Source organism: Urocitellus parryii, chromosome 11 (genome assembly GCF_045843805.1).
Source record: "Urocitellus parryii isolate mUroPar1 chromosome 11, mUroPar1.hap1, whole genome shotgun sequence".
In the NCBI taxonomy this organism is placed as follows: domain Eukaryota; kingdom Metazoa; phylum Chordata; class Mammalia; order Rodentia; family Sciuridae; genus Urocitellus; species Urocitellus parryii.
In genome coordinates, this window is record NC_135541.1 from 69,644,034 (window position 1) to 69,670,145 (window position 26,112).

Sequence of the window (26,112 nt, forward strand, 5' to 3'; positions counted from 1 at the left end):
GCAGAGTATCTTCTGGAAATTCTCTATAAAAATGAGTTTCAGATTTGTGTTTCAAAGAAAAAGGGCATTTTTAGTACAGATATTTCTCTCTCTCTCTCTCTCTCTCTCTCTCTCTCTATATATATATATATATATATATATATATAAAATAATTTTACTCTTTAATCTGTCTCTTTCTTTTTGTGTTGCACATCCTTCACTTTAGATAAGTAGTACCTAGTATAATTTAGTAATGTAAACTATTATAGACTACACATAGTAGGGGACACAGTTGAGTCATTCAAATGTCAAGGAGAAAACCAAACTAAAAAATGTTGAAAGAGTAGTCAACCAGCAGAAGAAATTTTCAGAAGCTTAGGTTTATTTATTATGATTGTAGTCATTGAACACATACTGCCCTATATTTATCACATTTTCAAATTCCTTGTTGTTCTCTGTTTTCTTCTTAATGATGTCCCAGTTTATTCAGATTAGCCATCAAAACATAGCTTTTGTTGTGAGGGCCAGCATGATCTGTTTAAAATCTTCTTGTTAGGAAACCTTTAAAGGAGCAAACAGAAGAGAGAGACACACACACACACAGTGAAAAGGAAAAAAGAAAAAAAATGGCCACCCCTCTTAGCAGCTGCACATATAATACCCCAAAATTACATAGGTTCTGATACCATGACTACATTCTAACCCAGTGTTTCTTTAACCCCATGTGCTAGCTAACCAAGATTAGGTACAATTAATACAAATATAGAGCCCCTTCTCCCTAAGGACATTACCACAGAAACTAGATAGTACACCTGTAGAGTTGTCTTAATATCTTCAGGGAGAAACTGCTGGGCATTACAATTGTGGGACTCCGGGTGCCAGTTACAATCACTCCCACACTTTCCTGTCTATTCCAAGATCAGAATACCTAATACCTCCCCCCTTTTTAAAGGCCTTTTGAATAAATAATATTACTTATCTCCTTAATGCTGGTGGGGGCAAAAAATAGGGCAGGCATTGACAACAGCAAGTTCCAACATCAGTAAACATCCACCTATGAATATTTTTGACCCAGATGAAATTGAGTAAACATGAAGTTAACCAATCAAACAAGTCTAAAATTCATCGTCTTGTTGAACCGTATTAATGATATCTTTAAGGTAATCCAAGTTTTTTGAAATAAAATTACTATTATAACTTAAATTGAAGGTTCACATGGTATTAAATTTCTGATATCCTTTATGATGTAACAATAACAGAAAATCAATTGCAGCATAATTGTCAAGTATGGCTTGACAATGTTGTTTTTGTTCTTCATTAAGCCTATTTACATCCATGGAGGCATGACTAGTACTGTTTATGATAGCATAGGCGAGTTTCATAGTAGTTTTATAAGCCCATAGAGCTCATCCAGGTAAACTCAGCAAAAAGAATGTCAAAGCATTAAATTCTGCCTTAGAAAGAAGCTTCATTGAATCATCACAGTTTTTATCAAGAGAAATAGATCTTTTATGAATAAACTTCACAGGATTTTGACCTATCAAATACTATGTGGATGGTAAGGACACATTATTCTGCTAAGACTACAATGAATACCATGAGATATTTTTGCAGGTGTATAACAATTTTATGCAAGTGAGTCAAGATATTGTAATGGGTTCTTGAAGTCCAGGATCTGGCAGTACTGAATTTCCCAGAGCTGGTGTACAAAAACAGAGCAAAATTCTTGTTAAGACCAAAGCATTTACAGAGTTTTGTGTGAGTTTAGCAATCAAAGCAGTAACAAAGTTATCTAGAGTACATTCTAACCCCATTTTAGCCAACAGTTGTTGAGCTGAGGCTGTTAATTGTTTTATATCTCAACAAGTAACTAGAATTTATTATCTTGGGGTCCTCTTTTAATGTTACTCCTCTTTTGAGGATGAACTCTTATCTTCCAGGGTTAAATGAAACTTAGAAATCAGCTTGTGAAGTCACTGATGTAGATTTGTAATTGCTATTTTTCATGCATGAAGCTAAATTGCAAACAGGACATGTTAGCATAAGTGTAGCAGTCTATGCTTTTCCCCACGTGAGCAAAGGCATAGGAGCTTGTCATGCTGGTCAGGTGGAACCTCATATATTACATAATTTTATTGGTAATGGCTGTTTGAGAATAAAATATCTATTCAATGCAGATGACCAATTTTGAGTATTAACTTTATGTTGTATATTGAGCACATTAACTGTAAATAAAACAATATATAATGCATATTAATATAATAGAGGCTAGATCTTTGTTTGTTTCTGTTTTAAAAGGCAAGTATTAGGATACAATTTGCTCACTCAACAAAAGCTCATCCAAAAAATTATGAGAAATTTCATGATTTAAAACTATATCTCACTGATTAAAAATTGAGCAAAATGATGAGATGTAAAGGCAGGAGCATTATCCATCTTTAAACAAATAGGGCCTTTAGGAGCAGATCATGCTTGGTTTCTTTCCATGCTCTCTGCTGTAACTTACTTGACATTTTCTATTGTAGATTAAATTCTGTTATTAAATTTTTTCTTTTGTTTTGTGTTTTGCAATAATGCATTAGTAATAAATATTTTGAAGTGAATAAATCATTATAATTCTACTTTGTAATTTTTAAATATTTTTTATTTTGATTAATGATTTAATTTCTGGATCATTGTTTTTTATTGTGGCATGTTTGGATTCTTTTCACACACTATATATATATAAACTTGATACTGCTTAATAAACCTCTCCCATATTTGTTGAATTTCGGATTTGCACACTAGGAATACTCCTCTCATTTTTTCTCAAAAAAATTATTCACGTAAACATTGTGCCCATTGATGTTAATATTTTTCAACTTCACTGTCTAAACATTTTTAAAATAGTTATATAGTGTTCTTTGAGTAATTCATAATTTTCAGTATCCTAATGTTAAATTCTTAATGTTTTATTTTTGTTTTTTTGTCACTTGGCTTTAGCCATGCTTCTCTTTGTTTATATTTGCTGTACTATTTTTTATTTGTTCATTAAAGGAGCCAACAGTAGATTATATACTCCATTTTCACGAAAAAGTTATAAAAACTTTTAAATAAATAAAAATAGGCAAGAACAGTGCTGCATCCTTGTAATATTTGCTAATTGGGAGGTCATGCAAAAGTACGTCTTGTTTGAGAGAAGTCATAGATATTTAGAAACAGCATGGCTCAAACAATTTTAAAAAGACTTGTGTTGTAGTTCATGATATAGAATTTTTGGGGTAATCTCAAGCATTACACATGAAACATTAAAAGTTGGATGACATAAAGATCCAGAATTGCCAGTACTAAATATGTATCCATGAACAATTAAATAAAAAAATTGAAGAGATACCTCTGCTTTTGTGTTTAGTGCCAACATTTTCCTCAGTATTAAAGCTAGGGACTCAATGAGTGTGCCCATCAATGTCAAATGTTTAAAAATATGTACTTATATACTATTATTATTTAGTTATAAAATATTTTGTCGCTTAAAGTGTTATAAGAAATATATGCAGGACTTTGAATTAAGTGAAAGTTGGCATGCAGATATTAAGTTGTAGGAGCATTTCATTAACACGTAGAAGTCAGAAATTTAGTGAGCAAAATTTTGTCACCAGGGACTGTGTTTTGTGTAGGGTTGATATTATAGTAAAAGTCTCCATATTTTGATTTTATTGAGCGTAATAGGGTCAAGAGTTTTATTTTACCACATAGTGAGGGTATTATGTTCTTCATAAATACTAGTAGAAGGAATACAATACATTGTAAGAACAAAATTTATAATTATATGAAATAATGATTGTTAATTCATTCTATTTAGTCATTTTACCTTGTATATATAGTATAAATTACCATCATATATTTATAAATAAAGTTGTATTTGTCAATAAAGGAAATTCTCATATCACATGAATGTAAAAATATAAAAATCAATTTATTATACTTGATTGTCATGTGTTGAGTTCATCCAAATATTATGGCCACAGGCTATGCAAGGTTTTTATAGTCTTTTAAAATGTTTTTACAAAAAAATTTTATAGACATATATGTGTATATTTCTTAGTAAATTTTTTGCTCTTATTTCTTTTTAAGAGTTCATTGCTTCTTTACCCTTGTTGAATATTTATGGTATTATCACTCAAAATCTACTAGTTATTTTCATGTCTCTATGTCATGGTAGACAAAAATAATTTTTGGACACACTTTAAAAAACCCAGAAATGTTTGTATATGTTTTACATTTCTCTTATTCTACTGACAGTGAAGGTAGCTGGTAGATATTTCCTTAATACCCAATACTATCTTATGAAAGAAAAAAGGCTGTTAAAGATTCTTTTCTAAACTTTATTATATTACTCTTATTAATGATGTCCTCCTCTTGGATACTGTGGTCTCTACAAGAATTTGGATAATATTCTCAAGGTAATTTTTTCTGTACATTTTTATTGAACTAATATATTTTTTGGATTTATGGTGACTTTGGACTTACTAATCTGGTACACTCCTGATGTACTTATTTTACCTTAACTTCATCTTATGTATGCAAAATATATTTATCCCAGTCTAATAGGTATTATTTTTTAAAATTTTTGTTTATTTCAGCCAGAAAAGGGCCTAAAACATATATTACATGAAGTGATAAGTGCAAAATATGAAAGTTGTGATCTTGACTATTTACCACAAAAGAAAATATGGAAAACTACAAGTGAGAGTGAACAACAGAAATCATATAAAAAATCAGGCCTTGTTCATCACCAGAGAATTTATACTGGAGAGAAGCCCTACGAATATAAAGAATGTTGCAAAGCTTTTAGTAAAAAAAAAAAAAAAAAAAAAAAAAAAATCTTATTTACCACAGAGGAACACGAAATGGAGAGAAGCCCTACAAATGTAAAGAATGTGGAAACGCTTTTGCTCAAAAATCAAACCTTATTCACCACTTCAGAACTCACACTGGAGAGAAGCCCTACAAATGTAAAGATTGTGGCAAAGCTTTTGGTCAAAAATCACACCTTATTTACCACAGCAGAACTCACACTGGAGAGAAGCCTTACAAATGTAAAGATTGTGGTAAAGCTTATCGTCGAAAATCAGACCTTATTTGCCACATCAGAACTCACACTGGAGAGAAGCCCTACAAATGTAAAGATTGTGGCAAAACTTTTGGTCAAAAATCACACCTTATTTACCACAGTAGAACTCACACTGGAGAGAAGCCCTACAAATGTAAAGATTGTGGTAAAGCTTATGATCGAAAATCAGACTTTATTTGCCACATCAGAACTCACACTGGAGAGAAGTCCTACAAATGTACAGAATGTGGCAAGGCTTTCAGTCAAAAATTCCACCTTACTTGCCACAACAGAACTCACACTGGAGAGAAGCCTCACAAGTGCAAAGTATGTGACAAAGTTTTTACTCAAATATTACACCTTATGTGTCACAGGAGAATTTACACTGGAGAGAAACCTTACAAATATAAGGAATGTGGCAAAGCTTTTAGCAATAAAACAGGCCTTATTCACCACAACAGAACTCACACTGGAGAATAGCCATACAAAAGTGAATAATGTGGAAAAGCATTTAATAAAAAATAAAACTTTATTCACCACAGCAGCAGACATCATGGTGAATGTGAAATGTGAATAAAGTAATGATACTTTTAAAGAAAGACTAAACCTTGGGCCTGGGGTTATGGTTCCATGGTAGAATGCTAGCCTTACATGTTTCAGATCCTGGGTTCGATCCTCTGCACCACATAAAAATAAATAAGTGAAATAAAGGTATTGTATCCAACTACAACTTAAAAATAAACACTTAAAAAAGAAAGACTAAACCTTATTAACAACAGAATTTATACAGAAAAGAACCCCTACAAATTGAAACAATGTAGCAAAGCTTTTAATAAGAAATTGGTTCTTTTCACCACTAGGCTACTTATTCTGGAAAGAATACATCTAAATGTAGAGAATGTAGAAACATTTTAAATTATATATTATATATTACTAGACATCAGAGAAAACACACTGGAGAGAAGCTCTACAAATGAGACCATTGTACCATTACTCTAAGAAAGGGACAACATTTAATCCTCACCACAATAACCATAGCTTAGAGAAAATTTTGTAATGTGAAAATTGACAATGTGACAATTCCTCTAAAATTTATTCAGCAACACTCAGCACCTGTGGACACACACTGGTTAGAGAAAATACAAATGGAAAAAAATGTAGCTACATGTTTCTTAAACACTGCTTATTTTTGGAGAATTCATTGTGCCCAGAAACCCTAAAAAGTTAAATAATATTTCCAAAATGTATTTACATTTTAAATTCATTGAACATCTGAAAACTCATACTAGTGGCGAACATTGAACAGATTTTGTCCAAAATGTATGCCTTATATAACAATGAAACATTTATAATAAATGTGAGAGTATAGTAGAGTTATTATCTATATATTACACCTTGATGTATATGAGGATCAGTAAAATACAGAACTCATTTAAGTTTAGAAAACAAGTAGTTGTCTTTAAATTTTGCTTAAATTTATTAAGCATTATCAAGTTATTTTGTAGAAATATCAGTCATAAATATCATATATGCATAGTGAATAAACTTCATCTTTGAAAGAATATAATTGTTTTTCTATATCTAAAATTACTATTTTCACTTTTGAATACTGAGAAAAGAATTATATGAAATCTATTTTTGATTTTTAACACTCAAGTGTAATATTTTAAACTTTAATATTTTTGTATTTCAGTTTAAGTTTAGGTATTTTTATACACTGAGCCACATTCCTAATCCCTCTCTCCACTTTTTCAAATTTTGAGACTGTCTTGCTAAGTTTCTTGAAACCACACTAAGTTGCTGAGGCTGAATTTAAATTTCTGAAATTACTCAGCTTCCCAATTTGCTTGGATTACAAGAGTTATAAGAGTTATAAGAAGGATATAGATATAGGAAAATAAGCCCCAGATTTTCATATCTTGATTTATACATTTTAAAATTTAACTTTTTAACATTTTAACATTTCCTAGTGATTTTAATAGACTGAATTTCCACAAACTTAAAGGTAGCTCTTACATGAAAGAAGAGCTTTATCTTATGTGCATAATGGCCTTCTAGACTTCATCCTCATTGGAGACATTTCATTTTTCATGGAATGAGGTCAATGATCAGTGTTTTCATGTACATTAGTAAATTCTGACATCTTTGTTATTCTATAGGTAGTGTTATTGTCAAGCACAGCAAAGGACGAGGCCCTTGAGCCAAGCTTGAACTCAGAACCTCCAAGGAAAAGAGGTGCCCAACATAAAGGTAAGCAGAGAGGTTCCAAGACCCAAAGGGAGCAGAGATGTCACGTAAGGTTTTCTCATAAACATTTCTTAAACCAGAAGTTCTCCATCCCAGCTGCACAGATGGCCAAGATTCAACTAATGTAGTATCTCAGGGTTCCCAGGGGTTTCAGAACTGTAGCTCCAGTGGAGAACTGCAGTCCACAGATTGTTAGTGCACACTTCTATGGAACAGTAAACGGAAACCTAGAGTGTAAAGGACCTGCAGTCCCAAGAATTAACCTATTTCCTCCACTAGGACCAGGAGGGAAATGATGGTGGCTTTGTGCCCCACTGGAGACCCAGGAGCCACAGTAAGCTTCTCCAGGGTCTCCTGATCCTGCTGGCACAGCCCCTTGGCTTGCAGGAAGGGAGGGGCCCTGACTTACCCAGGGCACAGAGAGGCTGCCTGAGCCTGCCAACATCAGTGCAGTCCCTGCACCTGCCTGGGCTCGTGAGTTGCCGACAGAAAAAATGGTGCACTTTACATGCCCTGTCTCCTGCCCAAGTGGCACAGAATTCTACCTCATTGACAGGAAAAGCAAGAATACACAGCACAGGTCCAGCTGTCCAGGAGTTATCAGAACAGAGGAAGGACAAACATTGATGTTTAACAGAACAATCATTATTTGCAAAGTTTGTTAAGAGTCACCAGACGTCTCCCACCTGGGGCTTTCCCATTCCTGGTCATCCTTGTCTCTTTCTTCCTTGGTGTGTTTCTGAACCATCTGCATTCCACCAGCTTTCACTGAAATGAAAACAAAAGGCAAGTATGATTAGTCCAGATGGGGAACTGCCTCGGAGGTTTGCCAGTGGCCACAAGTCAGTTTGGAGACCCTGTCAGTGACAATCATTAACTGGGGGTAAGGGGGTAGTGTGGTTTTGAGGAGATTCAATGTGTTACCTGTGAAATGCTATCTCTTACTCCAGATCTTAGAAACTTTCCAAGACTCTGGGGTCCCTTTTTGGTTACCTCTCACATATTTTGTAAGAACAGTCACATAACCAAAGTGTGAAGCATGCGGAGCAGTGGCTGCTTAGTTCTGCACATCTTATTGATACAGGGGCTCCCTAAACCCTGTCCTACCCTGTAAGCATTATTTTCTCAAATACCAGTGATGCTTTTTATAGGTGACATAGCTACAGGTGACACAGAACAGCTACTATGTTAGTCACAGAGCCTAGTCAGGAGTGGCAAAGATTTCCAGAGCAGCCCTTCCCAGGCTGTGCTGTGAAACCCTCCTATTGGTAGATGTTCATTCTGGTTTAAGGAAAACAGCCTCATTGCATTTGGGTATGGTGGCACACGCATGTAATCCAGCAGCTCAGGAAGCTGAGGCAGGAGGATTGTGAGTTCAAGCCAGCCTCAGGAACTTGGAAAGGCCCTAAGCAACTTAGTGAGACCCTGTCTCTAAATAAAACATTAAAAATGGATGGAGATGTGGCTCTGTGGTTTAAGTGCCCTTGGGTTCACATTCTTCACATTGGGTTCAATCTCCCCCACCAAAAGCTTCATCAAGATCTAATTTATGTACAATTCATTCATGTAAATTATATAATACAGTGGTTTGAGTGAATTCAAAGTTATGCAACCATCACTACAATAAGTTTCTGTCACTCAAGCAGAAAATCCCACACCCACAAACAGTTGCTCCCTGTTCACCTGTCCCCCAGCTCCCAACAACCAGTTACAACAGTTACTTGGGCTGGTCTCTTCTGGACACCTGGAATAGAAATGGAATCATAAAACACATGGGCTTGGGTGGCTAGCTCCTTTCAGACAGCACGTGTTCAGGTTTGCCTGTGCTGCAGTGTGAGAGCTCCATCCTTCTCTAGGACAAAACACCCCATCGCACAGACTCACCGCGTTCCATTCCTCTATTCATCACATGGTGGATATATGGGTTGTTTCCACTTTTCAGCTGTTATGGATAATAAGCTTTGAACACATTTTGTGACTTTTTCTGTGTACATATTTTCATTTTCTTAGGTTTGCATTTAGGAATGAATGGCTGGGTCACATATTGACTCTGCATTACACTTGTGAGGAACCAGGATTGCTTTTCAGTTGTGCGCCATTTTCCATTCTCACCGGTGTGAGGATTTTTGCACATATGTCCACACTTGTTATTGTCTATTTAATTATAGCTATTCTAGTGGGTGGGATGTGCTATTTCATAGTAGTTTAATTCACATTTGCCAAACACTAACATGTTAATACTATCTTACAAGGAGAAAGAGAGTGGGACATGGGACCCAGGATCTAATGGGTATAGGAAATACTAGGCTGAACAAAAGCAAATGGGCTTCTTCTAGAGAGATTTTGGGGCCCTTTAGCATAGTAATGTGCAACATGAAGTTTTATGAGGGGCATAGAGCATGCAGTCTCCCCCAGATGTTTCTTTTACTTTTTTTTTCTGTGTGTGTGTGTGTGTGTGTGCGCGCGCGCACGCGCACGGACACACTGGGGATTGAACCCAGGGGAGCTTTACCATTGAGCAACATCCCCAAACCTTTTTTTAAATTTTGAGACAGGATCTCACTAAATTGTCCAGGCTGGCCTCAAACTTGTGGTCCCCCTGCTTCAGCCTACCAGGTTGCTAGGATTACTGGTATGCCTGGCCCCAGATGCATTTGACTCAGTTTTTGTTTTGATCTATTTTTGGTTTTGCAGTAACGCTGTTATCATCTTTTAGCACCATAGTGTCCCATGGGATAGAATTTGGAAATACTATCCATATATCCAAAAAGCTGACCTCACATGGTGGTGTAGAGCTGAGGGTCTCTGAAGAAGCTGCACCCATATAGAAGATCTTGCAGACTGTTTGACTGGCTGAGCAAGAGGACTGCGATTGAGGAGAGATGGAAGATTTCAGATCGGGATCCCAAGCATCTTGGTATTTCTTAGGCTCTTTAGTAGCCACTTAATTTCAACTCCTGTATCTGCCATTATAACGTCAGATAAAACTCTCAGAATAAACCACTAAGCTTTGCAGACCTATAAGAATCCACCAAGCTAAGCATATTTAAGGTAATGGCTAAAACTACAGGAAAGATTTTCTCCCTCTGCTTATAGCCAGCCTACCTGATGACCTACCAAATGTTTGCTAAATGTATTGATTTTTGTTTTGTGGCTGTAAAAGTTGCATGGTGGAGTATGTCATGCAATGCCACTTCCCAGACCACAGTCACTCCTCTTTGGCTTAAAATAAACTATTTTCTTGTTTCCTATTTCTTGTTTCTTGTTTGCATTTACCCCAGTTTCTTGATGCAGGCCTTAGGGAGTCCCACCCTTGCCCTACTCAGGGCAGCTACTGGGTCTTCGGCCATGAAGCATCCACATCCCACAGTACCATCCATTTGTCACTCCAGCTCCTCCGGAGTCCCAAATCTGGGTGGACCTTGTTGGTTCACAAAAGTCCAGGGCAAGTTGATGATGCTGATGAACAGGAAGGGACTTTGAAGTCACCTCAGGCTCACATGCTCCAAGTTGATTAGTCTTAAATTTCTCAGACTTCAGGAAGACGATGACGCTTGCTTCTCAGGGACAATGGCACCCTAGCAGCTGTCCCTCAGATGAAGGCAAAACAGGCATCAAGTAAAATAAAGGGTTGTGTTTAAACAGTTTAAACAGTGCCCATGCTGGTCTGGGATTGGAACCACAATCTCCCTGTGCCCCACCACTTCTTTCATGGAGTGGGGACATTCTACTTTGGAAAGAAAGAAATAGGATCCTGTTTAGTGATCCGCTTTTTATCCTAGGAATTCATTTCTAATCATTTTGCATCTGACTGTGAGATCTTATGCCTTGTGGTCTCCAACTCATCAAGTCTTTACTTGATAGGCTCTGCTTCTTTTCTCATGTTGCCCATTATAATAAACTTAACCATTTGGGCAGACTTGTATGTGCACTTAGAGTTGTATATGCAGATATTTTGTCACCTGGGGCCCTAGGAGTTAGTCCTCCTGTTGGTTTTTGTCTGCTCCTTCTTGCTCTCGTGCAGGCGACTATGGATCACATACTTGACTTCACCAGGCCTGTCAGGAAGATCTTATGGGGCCCATGGTGTAATCAGCAATTCTTTCAAGAAATGCTGCTTCTGTTTCTACTAGATCAAGAGGAAGGTGCCTGAAAGTCATTACCAAGGATTTCTTAGACTGGAACAGCCAGACCTGACAGTGTAATCTGAACCCCACTCATAGAAGCCGGCCTCATTTACCAATTCTCAAGGAGATTTGTGCCTCCATTCAGAGCCCATGCTGACATCCAAGGCTACAAGGGCCCTTCCTTGCCATTCCACTGTGTTGCTGGGGAGGGTCCCCTCTGCCATGTCTCCCCCAGGGTTTGGCTTCTGAGCATGAAGCATTATGCTGGAGTCTGGGGTCTGTGAGCCAACTATCATGGTGTCTGAATTTCAGTTCCTTGTTTTTGGTTTCTAAGGATTTTCCTCACTTTAAACTCATATTAAAAAAAAAAAAAGATAGTTGAGTACAGGAGGCTGAGGAAAGAGGATCACAAGTTCAAAGCCAGCCTCAGCAACTTAGTGAGATGCTAAGCAACTCAGTGAGACCCTGTCTCAAAATAAAATTCAATAAAAGGAATGGGAATGTGGCTCAGGGGTTAAGTTCCCCTGAGTTCAATATCTGATAGAGAGAGAGAGAGAGAGAGAGAGAGAGAGAGAGAGAGAGAGAGAGAAATCTATTAGTGGATGGCTTTTAAATTTAAGATTTCCCAGCCTGTATAGTACTCTATTAGAAATGGATTTTGAAAATAAAATTCTGCAGTACAGTAAATGTCTTTCCACTCTCTTGAAATGTAGAATTTGAGAATTATGTTTTTGACCAAAAGAAGGGCCTAGAACCATCCCATGAATTTTTTTTCTTTTTAAAATTCTTTTCGTAGTTGTACACAGACAGCATGCCTTTTATTTTATTTACTTATTTTTATGTGGTGCTGAGGATTAAACTCAGTGCCTCACACAAGCTAGGCAAGTGCTTTTCCACTAAGCTATAGCCCCAGCCCCCATAAAATGTTTTTCACAATACATTTTTCTTTTCTCACACCTTGATCCCATGCCCTTCAGAAATTGATTAGAGATTTTTTTTTGTTCCACCAAAATGCATATGTTGAAGTCTTAACATCTTAAATAGTGTGTCTTTAAAGAGGTAATTAAGTTAAAACTAGGTCAGTTCCTGAACCAATAACACTGATGTGCTTGTGGGGTACCCCAGACTGTAGGGATGGACAGGGGCTTTCTGGTACGTACATACACACAGGTGGAAGTGCTAAAACTTGAGTCCCCAATATGCTGCTGAACTTGCACCCCAGATGGAAGGAAGGGAAAGTGCTTCTGAGCAATGAGAATCCACTGTGAAGGTGCTAAGGCACTCAGGCCACAGAGGGCCACTCCATTCACTTTCCAGAGACTGTTGTGGCCCACAGGCCCTGAGGGCTTTGTCTCAGCTAGAAGGGCTGGGTGTGTCTTCCATAGCTTTATACTCCATTCAGGACACAGCTTTGACCTCAATGACAAACTGGGTGGGGAACTGGGAGGGTCGGTGGGCAGATAACCATATCCCCTTCAAGCTGAGAAGTGTGACGGTCAGCAGTGTAGGGAATCTAGAATTTAGGAAAAGAAATTAGTTCTAAAAATGCCAGGGGAATGTAGGATCCCTTGCCTGGAGGTACTGGAGAAGCCCAGCAGTGAGGATTGTTGGCTGAGGCAGGGACTGTCAGGTGTTTGCCTATCCAACTCCCAGTGTCCCTTGCAATTGGTTTGGGGCCATTTAACTGGGTCCTAGACAAAGGAATGGGAAAAGTGACTGGTGGGCAGCATAGTGCTGTTCATCTCAGGACCTTAGATGTGCTATGTGGCAAGGGGAAATCAAGGCTGTGAGTAAGAGGCTGATCAGCCATGTGATCACAAGGGTCTTCAAACATGTAAGAGGTACAGAAAGAGTCAGGGTTGTTGGATGTGAAGGAAGAAGGATGTAAGCAGCCACTGTGGCCTCTGCAGATGGAGAAGGGACCACAAGGTGAGTGGGTGCCTCTGGACTCTGGGAACGGCAGGGGAACCGTTCTCCCCCGAAGCCTCCAGAAGGACCAGCCCAGCTGACACCTTGACTCGTATTGGACTTCTCACCTCCAGAATCATAAGTTAATAAAGAAGTGAATTATTTTGCAGTTACTAAAACAAACACAGTGGCCTGTTTCCCACTTGACTTTAAATAAATACACTCATGTGTAATGATTTTAAGTTTACAGTGGTTTTAAACAATAACAAGGTTATTGTGTTTTGCTATAGTAGTCATAAAAACTAACCCAGTGAAGCATGCCGCTTGCGGGCCCCAAGCATGCTGACCCACACTTATCCCCCTCTGTAGTGGCTTTGCCTTGAAACAGCAGTGTCCTGCAGCAGGAGGGGTCTGGGCCTCTGTACTGTTTCTTGTAGAGGGTCGCCCAGGAAACAAATAAACCTTAATTTGTTCAGCTCACTTACTGTACTTTTTACAAAAGTGAATATCCTTTATATATATACAAAGACTTCTGAGGTTGAGAAGGGGAAACTATTCATAAAACCAAGTCAGAACGCACAGAGCACTGGCTGAAATGAAAAGGACACACATAGAAGATGTTAGAAGGGGAAAATAACCAAAGGTGGCTAGGGAACAACAGCAAAATCTAGAAAGGCTGTGGTCCAGCCTGACCAGAAGCTTCTTAAAACAAAACAAAACAAAAGAACAACAGAAAAAAAAACACAATAACTGAAGGCTATTTTCCCCCTTGGCATGCTGGAACCAAAAGCACACCTCTGACCTGCATCTAGCTGAGAACATGAGGACGCTGTTGGGCAGTCTGTGACTATATGCTTAATACAATAAAAAACAATGGAGCTTCACATTTGTATCAGTAGAATGGCCTGGATAACTTGAAAACCCTCCTACAGGAAGATAATTGAGGGAGAAATGTTACCTACAACATTATAAATTCTCCCTTAACTCATGACTGACCAACTGGTTCATATTCATATATTCACTTGACTTAGTTCTATGCGGGGGGGGGGGCTCCTACTTTTTGAAGAAAACTATATAACATTAGTAACATTCAATGCTATCATATCAGATTTATGATACCTCACTGACACATGGTTTTGGCTCCTCTGAAAAATGGGGACAGGAGAATGTGGCCAGCAACATGTATTTATTCACATCACTGCCAAAACCCACAGAGACTGGCAGAGATGAGTAACAGTATGGCTTGTAATCATGTCCTCCTTTCTGCTGTGGAAGGCTATTGCTACTGTTGGGGGAAATAGCAAGGAATCTCACTACTTTTAACTTTGTTAATCCAGTTTTGCAAAACTTCTCATAAAATAAGCATTCTTCACCCCATTTCTCTGCAAATATTTTGTAGCGGAGAACAGTGGTGGGGTCTCCAGTCACTAAATGGATTTCTTCTGCAAAGAGTTGGCAGAATGTGGTGTAGGTCATCCATCACTCTCAAGTGACGATACTTTGTATCTGAACAGAACCTTCCTTTCACACTAACCAGAAGCCTTTACAAACTGCCCCAATAATATCACACCTTCAGAGGCAGCATCTGGCAAGTGACAGGGTCCCCTGTCTGGCTGTAAGCAGCAAAGGCCCTTCAGCCTGGTCCCCTAGTCACATACTCCAAACAGTTTAGACAGTTTTTTAAATGGCACTGTCCTCAGGGTCCCAATGATAAGGTGACTACTAATTTAATTACAGTGCCAAGTGCTTAGAACTATGCTGGCACAGTATTACACCCAGCAAATTACAGTCACCATTTCCTGCATTCTGCAACCTAAATGAGGGAAGGTGACCGCTTGCACCATTAGCACACAATGGAGAGGTCTCACACAGGGAAGTTGGAGGCTTACCATGCTTTGGGGAATAGAAGGTGAGAAAGGGCCTGAAGTAACTCCCAGGAGAAAGCTGTTTGTGGAGTATCTCATGCCAGGCACATTGGGATCCCTGGGATTTAAAGATACCAATAAGACCCAGCCCTGGAAGCCAGGAGAAGAGAGGCAGACAGGGGGAGGTAAGTGCAATAAAGAAAATGGGACTACTGTGGGGAGAGGGAAGAAGGGACCTGATCCAGAGAGCAATAAAGAGAAAACACAAAAAGAACAGCAAGACAGTCACTGTAAGAAAATTTTATTATTTCTGATTAAGGATTTAAGCACAAGTTTGTTATCTAATTTAAGCATTTAATAAAAGTGTTCCCAAAGTTTTCAAGGCAATTATTTTAATTATGAATTATGCTCTTGGCTATCTTTGATGATTATTATAGTGGCTGGCAGAATGGCTTACTCTTTAGCAACACCAGACTGAAGAACATTGGGAGCTTCCTGGGAAAAGAGGCTTGCACACAGGTCCTCTGTAAACTGGGGAAAGCATGCCTCCCAAGAGCACTGCAGAGCCAATATTGCAATTTCCAACTACTGTACCTTCCAAGTACCTGTCTACCTAGGCATCTGGGCTCAGAGCCCAGGGCCTTTCCTTCAACTCTGGCTAAGTCTTATTGGCCTTGAAAATGCTGTGTGACAGTGACAGCTACCCAAAGCACTCCTGCTAGACTTGGGCCCCACAGTTCAGAAATCCCTGGAGTTTACTGTGGTTAACTGACCTGGGGGCTTTGATCCTGAGGAGGGCAGCTGAGAGCTTGGAAGAGTCACAGCAGCAAAGGCTATGTGCTGGGACTTATCCAGAGGAAGATCTTCATGCCATTCTGGGATTTTACATTTGAGGAAATCTGAGTCCCAGAGAAATGTAGTGGCCTGTCTCCAAACTTGGAACCCAAGTTCACTGTTACATAGGTGCGAATAAATTGCCTCTTCTCTTGTTAGGCATAAATAAATCATTATTGTTTTAATTCAAAAGCCTTGTAGTTTACAATTCAAGCAAAATTAGAATTCTGCATAAATATTTCTCCCAGAGTTAACATGTACACTTGATAATTATGATCTTAAAAATATCCATATGGATATGTCTTTATATGCAATTTAATTACTGCTACTTTGATTTGGTATCATTCCAGCAAATATATTTGAATGAATTCACTACCCTGGGAGAGTGGACAGTCTCAGGAAGACTGCTGCTGCAAGGTTCTGGGGTGTCAACCCTACCATGAGGGTAAATAAAGGTGTTCCTCCCAACACAAAAGCACAGAGCTACAGGCAGCTGGGCAGGGACACCTTGCTGTAGGAATTAAAGATCAGAGCTATCCTTAAAGGAAATCCCTTCGAGGGTGGTTTTGCTTGTGTTTTGTATTTTGTTTTTCTGTGCTACTGATAGCACTCAGGGCACCAGGTACTCTGTCTCTTAGCAATACCTTAGCTCTTTGTTTTTGTTGTTATGAGCAAAAGCTCCCAAAGCCATTTCCATTACAGTGGGACACTTTTCTAACAGGTCCTGATAAGTCCTCTTGGAACAGTCAGCCATTTTTTTTTTTTAATTCTAGTGCAAGTTGTTGCTGTTGAGAGGCTGTCACTAGTGATGTATATTCCTCCTCTGCAGTGTAACATATTTAAAGAATTGTCCCTATTCCCTGAAATGAGGCAGAGAATTTGTGTCCTACAGTGGGAGACAGATTACGAATTCTTCACTATTAGATGGCATAGATGTGTCACAAAAAAAAGCTTCAGTCCTCAGAGGATTTGTCAGCATAAGATTGAGTTCTAGTACTGACGTTTGCAATTAAGACCCTAAAAGAACCCCAAACCTCAATGTGACCTGTCTTCTGTCACCTAAGTACTTTGATCTGCTCACCAGGTGTCTTTCCATATGGATCCACTGTCCCTTGAAAGGGCAGCAGAAATGGAAATCGACCAGTCTGGAAAACATCAGAGCAAACAGAACTGTGAGCAGAGAGAGAGAAGGCCCCAGTGAACTCAAAGGCTGCTTAAATTCCTATATTCTAAGAAAGATGGCTCTTTCCTGAGTTTAGCTTGTTTGGCTCAGAAGATTAGCATTTTCTTTCTTTTTTTAAAGCACATTTGAAAAAAAAAAGCTGAACGTGAAAGAAAGTAGGGTAAGAGAAGTCATACTCAGTGAATAAGGATGAAAATGATTTCTGCCCCTTTGGTTCTTTTATCAGTACCCAATGCTGTCGGGCTACAATTAATCATCCCGATATTAAAAACACAGACTCCTGTTACTCTTTAAAAAGGAAAAAAGAAAGAAACCCTGTACATTCTTAGTAAACAATAACAGCTCAAACTTTGTCTTTTGTAAAGTTGTGCAACTGGGCTTAGGCCAATGTCATTAGCAAGCAACGGTCACAGATAGACTATGTGTCGCACTCGTCATGACAGCGGGTCTTGGCGGGCGCCAACCGCAGCGGGTGGTGCAGCGGTGGAATCCCGCACAGGCCTGCGGACCGCGCCGGGCGCCCGCACTCCCCTGCGCCCTGCGCTCGGGCATCAGGGCTCCCAGTTCCTCCGGGGCCTCCTGCGCCCAGCGCCCCCGAGAGTAAGCGGCAACGAGTCAGTACCTGCAGGCGGGTGTCCAGCTTTAGTCTGTAGTTTCCCTTCGGGAGGCGAAGACATGGTGCCACCGGAGTTCCGTGGGGGTGGGCGGCCGCGTCGACGCGGCTGGCGGACCTGAAGGGAGTGTGTGTGCGAGAGCGAGAGTATGCGCAGGGGGCAGGCCAGCCCGGAGGGCACGCCTCCTCCCCCCCCTGCGGGGGCGTGGCTGATGAGCGTCAATGTGGCACGCTCCGCCCTCCTGCACCGGGAGCGCCGACGTCACTGCGGTCGCCCTGCACCGCCGGCCTCCTGCGGGCAGTGCCACGTTGGGGATAGTGGGGAGGAGCGAACGGGAAGGAGGGCGTGGCGTTCGGTTTTAGGGGAAATAGGGGTCTTGGCTGGCTGAGGACCTGGAGAGTAGCTGGTGACTAAAAAGGGCCCAGCTTGAGAACACTCCCTCCTCCAAGAAACCGCTCCTGCCGCCAGTGTCCCCACGTGGACGGCCACGCAGTGGGGAGCTGAGATCTCTCTCGTCCTGAAGTCCTCAGCTAGACCCCTGATGGGACCCGGGGTCGGATTTTGTTAAGAGACTACGCAAAGGATGAGCCTGCTCCCCAGGAGAGAAAGGCAGCGCCTGAAAAGGCGAGTTCCCAAGCGGCTGGGTGGGTGCGGCCTTGGAGCTGTGGTCTCCCTGCTGTGCGGCCTCGCGGGTCTCCCCAGCGCCCTGCAGCTCCAGGGACTCCAGGCCCGCCATCTCCTTGGCTGGATTAGCAATCAGACATGCCCAAGACGTTGAAAGGAAACACCATCACCTCTCTTGGCTGTATGTTTGTCTGTGATGACAGAAGTGTTCAAAGTGGTCAGGCACCTGGCACCTTCTTACCAGCAGTCAACCTGGTTTTCAGTCAGCTCCCCTGTGGCTTCCCCCAATTGCGGGAAAATCCCTTAGACAAGGTCACACATGACCTCCATGCTGCCAAATCCAGTGGTCACTCTTCCATTGATTCTACATGACCTCTTAGCAGTACTTTGAAGAAGCCATCAATCCTCCTGTTCAGCTTCAGGGATGCCATGTTAATGCCTCGTCTTGCAGTTTTGGGTCCACCCTGGATGTACAGTCTAGATTTCTAAATATTTGAGTGTCCCAAGCCTCAACATTGCTTCCCGCCCCCGCCGCCCCTTTCCCTAGGCTTAGATGGTGTCTTTGCCTGGGTTCTGCTGCTACAACAATATCTGAGAAGGGGTTAAAGAGCAGAGATTTCTTTGGCTACTGGTTCTGGAGGCTGAGAAGTTCAAAGGCACAATGATGGCATATTGGTGAAGCCTTGGTGCAGCAACACCTCAGAGTGAAAAGTAAAAGGGTGAGGAAGAGGGCTGAACTCTCCTAATGAATTCACTGTAAGGGTGACCCCGTAAAAGCAAACTTGATTCATGGGGGCATAACTCTCATGACTTAATGACTTCCTATTGAGCCCCCATCTCCTGCATTGTTGCATTCAGGATTAAGTTCAACACTTGAACCTTGGAGGAAGGTGTCAAACCATAGAACATCTTGGATGCCTTCTATCACAGGCAAGCCCACGAGTATGACTTTCATCCACATGCTTACAGATCCCAGCCCTGCAAACCTATTTCTGTATCCTTGATATCTTGACTGATACATTCCATTGGCTCTAAAACTCCATCAAAGAAGATGCCTCCTTCAGGGCTGCCCAGTTCTTTGTGTCAGGCTACACACACTGATGCTGGCCATATGCTGATCTTGCACTCACCCTCCATGTTTCACTATCACTAATGGCTGTGGGCCACCTCATGGTTGTGATACATTGTCATTGTCTTGCATTCACACCAGAAGTTGCAAACCAGTAAGAACAGCTTAGAAGGAAATCCTGGAATAACAGAGAAGCACTTTTCTCCTCTGTAGTACTGGGGATCAAATCCAAGGCCTCACACATACTAGACAGGCATTCTACCAACCCAGCCCCAAAGTGCTCTTTTCACTAACACCTTTGAAGGAACAGAGAGAATCCAAAGACAGTGCTTTGGATTTTGAACTGAGAAGCTTTAAGAATACCTAACCAATTAATTTTATGAATATTTTCCTTTTTCTGTATCTATAAGACTAAAAATTCAAGGCTTAACAATTGTAAAAATAATTATTTCTAAGAAATACAAAATAAAAACTTTAGTTTGAAAGAAAAAATTATATTAAAGATTAATTGCCAATGTTTTCCTCTTTTTGGCACATAAAGTAGCAGGCATCAGCTGTGGCATCTCAGACTCAATAACAAACAGGATTGTTAGGGAACACTGGGGTAAAAGGAGGAGATTTCTGAGGAAAAAGCAGAGTGACCCAATGGTCTGGGAGCCACATACACCAATGGGATGGCCTGAGGCCTGAGAGGACTAGACTGATGCGGCCCTCTAGTGTAACAGCATGTACAGTGCCACATGTTCAGAGCAGAGTTCCTGGTCACCTACTTACCCACCAATAGCTTCCTCTCTGGAGCAGAGGCTAAGCTACTCCAGCAGTGTGCCAACTGGGCAGCATTCCTGCTGAAGAAGACACTGTCATTTAAGGAGGAATTGAACTTAGGTTTAAAAACACAGATTTTCAACCTCCCTTGCAGGGGGTGGTGAGGTGTCGCATTTCTGACCACTGAAAAGTACTTGGAATCTGTGGAGGGAAAGCAGAGGACAGTGTCCTGGTTTGAATCTGGAATGCCTCCCAGGAGTTAAGAGATGAGGCTTTTGAGAAGTGACCTCATCAAAGCCATTGAAGCCAAGTGGACCATAGGGAGGTGGGACCTTGTTGGATGAGGAAGGTCACTGGGGCCTTCCCTGGAGTGGTCTTTCTTCCATTCTGACCCATCCCCTCTCTTCACTGTGACCATGAGCTGAGCAGTTTTCCTCCCCCACACCCTTCTGCCATGGTGTTCTGCCTCACATTCTGCCCAAGGCCGTGGAGACTTTGGGCCACTGACCACTGACTGAGAGCTCTGAAGCCATGAACCAAGATAAATCTTTCCCATCAGGTATTTTGATAACATAACAAATGAATTATCACCTTGAGGCAGCCAAAGGCTTGAAAACCACACGTGAAGGATGGCAGGGCACAAGGCCAAAGCACATGGGACTTGAAAACAAGTCCCTGTTATATGGAGTCCTTGTGCTTAGAGGCTGTGTGGATGGCCAGATCCAAGCTAGAGACCTTGCAGTCCACCAGGCATAGCATGAGGGGGCCCTGCCCAGCTGTCAGCTCATCTCTTCTGGCTCCAGTGGCCACACTGTCCCACGTGATGCTCCTTTAGTCGGACAAGCTGATTCTTCCCTTCAGGCCTTAACATCAACCATTTCCATCACTAAGAACCATCTCTCCAGATCCTGTGTGATCGACTCCATCTTGTTTTGTAATCAGCTTCCTGAGGCCTTGTCTTGACCCATTTCCTGTGAAGAAGCCACACAGAAGCTCAACTGATACCACTTTTACTGACTTGAATAGCTTTTCATCCTTGTCTTAAATCCCCCATGTAACTGTCTGCTCACCCATTGTCTTTCTCCATTGATGACAAGGTCATCTCCATCTGTCCATCTGTCCTGCTCCTGTGTCCCAGCTCCCAAAGCCATGGTGGACACCGCAGCAGTGTTCAGTAGTATCTTCTCATAATTCTGCGGCACAAACACAGGATTTCTTCCAACTGTTTACCTGAATGAAGGGAGCACAGGAGGACTGCATAGGGAATGAGGAGGATGCCCAGAATCAAAAGGCAAATGCCTCTAATCTTTCCTGATATTTACCTTCACTGTAAACAAGGGAAGCGTGTGCCTGCCTGCCTTGCTTTGCTTTTCTCTTCTCTCCCTTCCTTCCTCTCTTTCTTTCCCTCCCTCTCTCCCTTCCTTCATATCTCTCTCTCCCTCCTTCTCTCTCTCTCTCTCTCTCTCTCTCTCTCTCTCTCTCTCCCTCCTCTCTCTCTCTCTCTCTCTCTCTCTCTCTCTCTCTCTCTCTCTCTCTCTCTCTCTCTCTCTCTTCCATGTGCTACTGAAGATTATAACCAGGGACTTGCCAGTGTGCTGCCCTGAGCTACCATTTCCAGTAGTTTTTAGAAAATTTGAGACAGGGCCTCATTAAGTTGCTACAATTGGCCTCACACTTGTGCTCTTTCTCCCTCAGCTTCCTGAGTGTCTGAGATTACTCAGATGTGTGCATCACTGTTCTAACTTCTAAGTAGGTTTTTCTCTGGTCTTATGTTGTTTTGAAACAATGGCATCCAATCTGATACTCCTTAATGGGAGTCCTGTAAGCACTGGGAAGAGTGTTTGAAGAAGAAACAGAATTACAGATGCTCTTTTCCATGTGTATACTTTGTAACCTTGGTTATATCAAGACATGAACTTGAATATCTCCTGTGCTAGTCAGCTTTCCACCACTACAACAAACACCTGTGATAAATTAATTTATACATATATAAAAAAGGTTGGGCTTTGGGAGAGAACACCTACCAGCATGCCTGAGGCCTTGATTTTGATGTCCAGCATTGTAAAAATCAATCAATCAATCAATCAATCAATAATAAAAGTTTAAAAAATAGAGAAAAATCTTCATTTTGGCTCATATTTTTAGAGGTTCTAGTTCAGGAGGGATTGACTTCATTGCTGTAGGGTCGGTAGTGAAGCAGCACATCATGGTGGGGGTGCATGGTGGAGTGAAACCATTCACACTGTGTTCTGAGGTTCCATCATCCCTAAGGACATGCCCCCAGTGGCCTGAAAGCCTCTCACCAGAAGCCACCTCTTAAAGTTTTGATCACCTCCCAATAGCCCCCAACTGGGCACCAAGCCTTTACCACATGGGCTTTTGGGGACATTCCAAATGAAACTGTAGGACCTCCCCAGGAATGGAGAGTTCAGGGCTTTGGATCAATGCACTATCTCTGTGTTATCCCATTACTGCCCATGGGTTCCTGAGGCATGGTGACATCTCTGCTCTTCTTGATGGAGAAAATGAGCCTTTGAAGGGCAATATTGGTACCTTAGTGGGAAGGCCCTAGAGAGTCTGCTTTTGCCACCATTCCCACCTCATGATGCAAACCATATTACCCTAGAGAACATCTTGTTAGTACTGCAGTGGGAGTTTTTCACCAGCCTTCATAAAACGCAAGAATTGTCACATGTCATATTATACTGACCCCATGCATCAAACAGTTGCATGAACCTTGAATGCTTATTCCTGGTTCTGTCTTATAGTGCTGCTGTCTGGTGAATGAGAACTTTTACAGTGTTAGTACTTCCACAGAATCTCTTCCATTATTCATTTATTCTCATAAAGGGAGGGCAACAGTCATTTTCAACTTTGCTTTGTAACATCCAGAATGATGTTATTTTTCTTCCTTTTTTTCCTTCCTCCTCCTCCTCCTCCTCCTCCTTCTCCTCCTCCTCCTCCTCCTCCTCCTCCTCCTCCTCCTTCTTTGTGATGGGGATTGAACCCAGGGCCTTGTGCATATTAGGCAAGTGTTTTACCACTGAGCAACATTCCAGTCTGACAGGCAGGATTTTTTTTATAATATATTACAGAGGCTTTAAATAAACTCAATTTAAATATAATGTATTTTGCATATGCACATCTACACTAGAATACTTGAAGAGGATACACACCGTCTGTCCCAAAGCCAAATAAAAACGACAGAGCATCACTTATCACATATATTGCCCCCCACATGAGGAATCTCTGGAGGTTTCATTGTCATTTTGTCACAGGGTAATTGAGAAACACTTTGGGGAACTTTTCAAAAGAAGTTCATCAGCTAATAAAGAACACAGAGATAAACTTTAGTCATATATGAAGTTTTATATTAGTAAAAGATATTTGAAGGAAAAAAATATCCAATCTGAACCTTGGCAAAATATCCCTCTTATCTTTATTTGGAAGTTAGAAAATAGAAACTGAAAAAAGATGACAGTAATGCAACCATGAATACTGATTTCCCACCGAATTTCGAAACGCTTGAGAGTTATTTATGAAAAATGTGTCTTAGCTAGAAACTAGGGAAGGGGAGGGATAAATTGTATTTCTGACTCTTCCTCTGAGTCATTCTTTGACCTTGTGCAAGCTCCTTACATATTCTGTGATTATAATTCTGCACTGGAAGCAATAATACTTATCTTACTTAGGGATTCAAATAGTTATTCAATATTATGTCTTAGCATTTATCTCCTTGTATGAAATTTCTTACAAGGGTATATGAATTGCTATAAGTTAAAAAATAAACATGACAAAGACATCAAAAATAAAGAGGCTTTCAGCAAGACAAAATAATCTCCATGGAGCTTGAAATTTGAAATTGAAGAATAACATGTTTTATTACCTACTCCCCTTTTTTAAAAGATTCTATCTAGGAGGCAGCAGCATGGGGACATTTTTTTATAATCCCTCCTTCCTTAAACAAAACAAAACATGAAACCTTTCAACAGGCTCTTGAGGGTTCAGTGTGTCATATCTGGGAGCACAGTAGAAACAGCAGAAGGGCTGCTTATCTGCCTTTTCTAGCCTGAGAGGCTCTGCTCAGACTTTTCTCATGAGCTCCGTCTGGAAAGAGAGCCTGAAAGTGACTGACCTAGGTGTCTGGAACTAGTGCTGAGACTCAGCCTTCCAGAATGCTCCATCCTCTCCAAGTCTCAGTGCTGCTGCCTCCACACAGGGAGAGTAATGCCCCCCCCCCCAGGATGTTTACAAGAGGCACAGTTGATAGTGCTCAGGATTCTTTGTCAACCTGAAGGAAATAAACAAATCTACTAGAAGCACATTGCTTGTTGGTGAGAGATTTTAGAGAAACAGCAAAGTGAAATAGACTTAGAATACGAGGCAGAATGTGATGGTATTCTAGGAAGGGTCTCACTGGTGCTGTGTGGGGAGGAAGGGTGAGGATGAGCAGATGCCACAGCAGGAGATGGACCTGAGACTTTCCCCTTGGCAGGAGATAGGGGTATTCAGACGAAGGAGACCAGAAAGGAGGTGTGGAGGTGGGGACGGAGCCTGGCCCCAGCAGACCTCCAAGCAGCAGAGCTCCTTCTGGGTCAGTCTGAAGGGAAGGCAGGGGCCCCTCACCTGTGTGGCCTTCATTCTCTTGCCGGGAACCACAGGAAAATTCCACTGCACACTAGAGAGAGAAGAAGAGTGGGAAGCAACAAATAATATTCAAAAACATAATTTCGACTTCAGTTTGGTGCAGCCACTCTGGAAAGCAGTATGGATACTGCCTATCAGGCTTTTCTGGAATCTGATGTCAACAGATAAAGATGCTCCTCTTCTCCAACCTTGTCTTACTGGTCAAGAAGGGAACACTTCACCTCCACTTGTGCAATTCCATGCCTCACCTAGCCCCTGGCCACCAGCTCCTTATACCCTGTAAAATGCCAAGTTGATAAGATCTCAGCTTTCTTGTTAGAGGCCCACACTGTGCTTGGTGACAAGTGACAGAGGCAGGTTCTGTTATTTTCCTGTTATACAAGCTGTACAGCTGAATAATCCCCCGATTTCTGAGGCTCTGCAATGTTAACATGCTGGAAAAATATTGGCTCCCATTCCTGGGACACATTTTCAAAGCCAAGCCGGGCATCATGGCACTTCTGCTTCAGGCAGGGTGGCGGGGGCTGCGGGGGCTGGCTCGTATGTCCCTTATCCCTTCCAGTTGCTCAAGCCAAGGCGAGCCTTTTGAAGAGACTCCTTCATCTTCTCTAGAGGAGTGAGTAAACCATGGCTCAAGACCAAATCCAACTGGCTGCCTGTGTTTGTCCCTCACTCCTGGAGCACTGCCACACACTCTGCACGTGGCAGGCGGGATGCTGCCCTCCCTAGCAGGAGCAAGGCTGGAACTTGCAGCGAGATGGTACGGCTGCACAGCCATGCTGTCCATTTGGCTTTTTATGGGAGGATTGTGGAATCCTCTGTAGAGCAGGGTTTCCAGAGTGTGGTCCCTGGGAGAGTAACATCAGCTTCACTGAAGGCTAGTAAAGAAATCCAAGTTCTCACTCTGGCATACTAAATCAGAAACTGGGGTGGTAGGCCCTGCTGGTGAATCTGACCCACACTGAAGGTTGAGAACCACTGGGTATCACGTGACCCTAGTTTCAAGGCAACACCAGGAAGTTAGGAACCTGTGGCAGTTTTCAATTCCTAGTATGTCCTTATTTTTTCACAATTGCTTAGAAAATGAATGTTGTGTGTTGTGATGTGTTGGCTGAGGAATTTTAAGAGGCTGTTTGCAGTGGTGTTAATGATTAAGAA

The 26,112-nt window shown here is 41.3% G+C and overlaps 1 long non-coding RNA gene across 1 annotated transcript; it reads right to left on the minus strand.

Moving 5' to 3' along the window:
- Window positions 1–339: 339 nt before the first annotated feature.
- On the minus strand, window positions 340–18,002 carry LOC113177832 (uncharacterized). The gene is made up of 3 exons (XR_013342172.1): window positions 17,858–18,002; window positions 8,005–8,086; window positions 340–540 (listed from the first exon to the last, which is right to left on the minus strand). It is a non-coding gene; the product is annotated as an uncharacterized LOC113177832 (long non-coding RNA).
- Window positions 18,003–26,112: the final 8,110 nt, after the last annotated feature.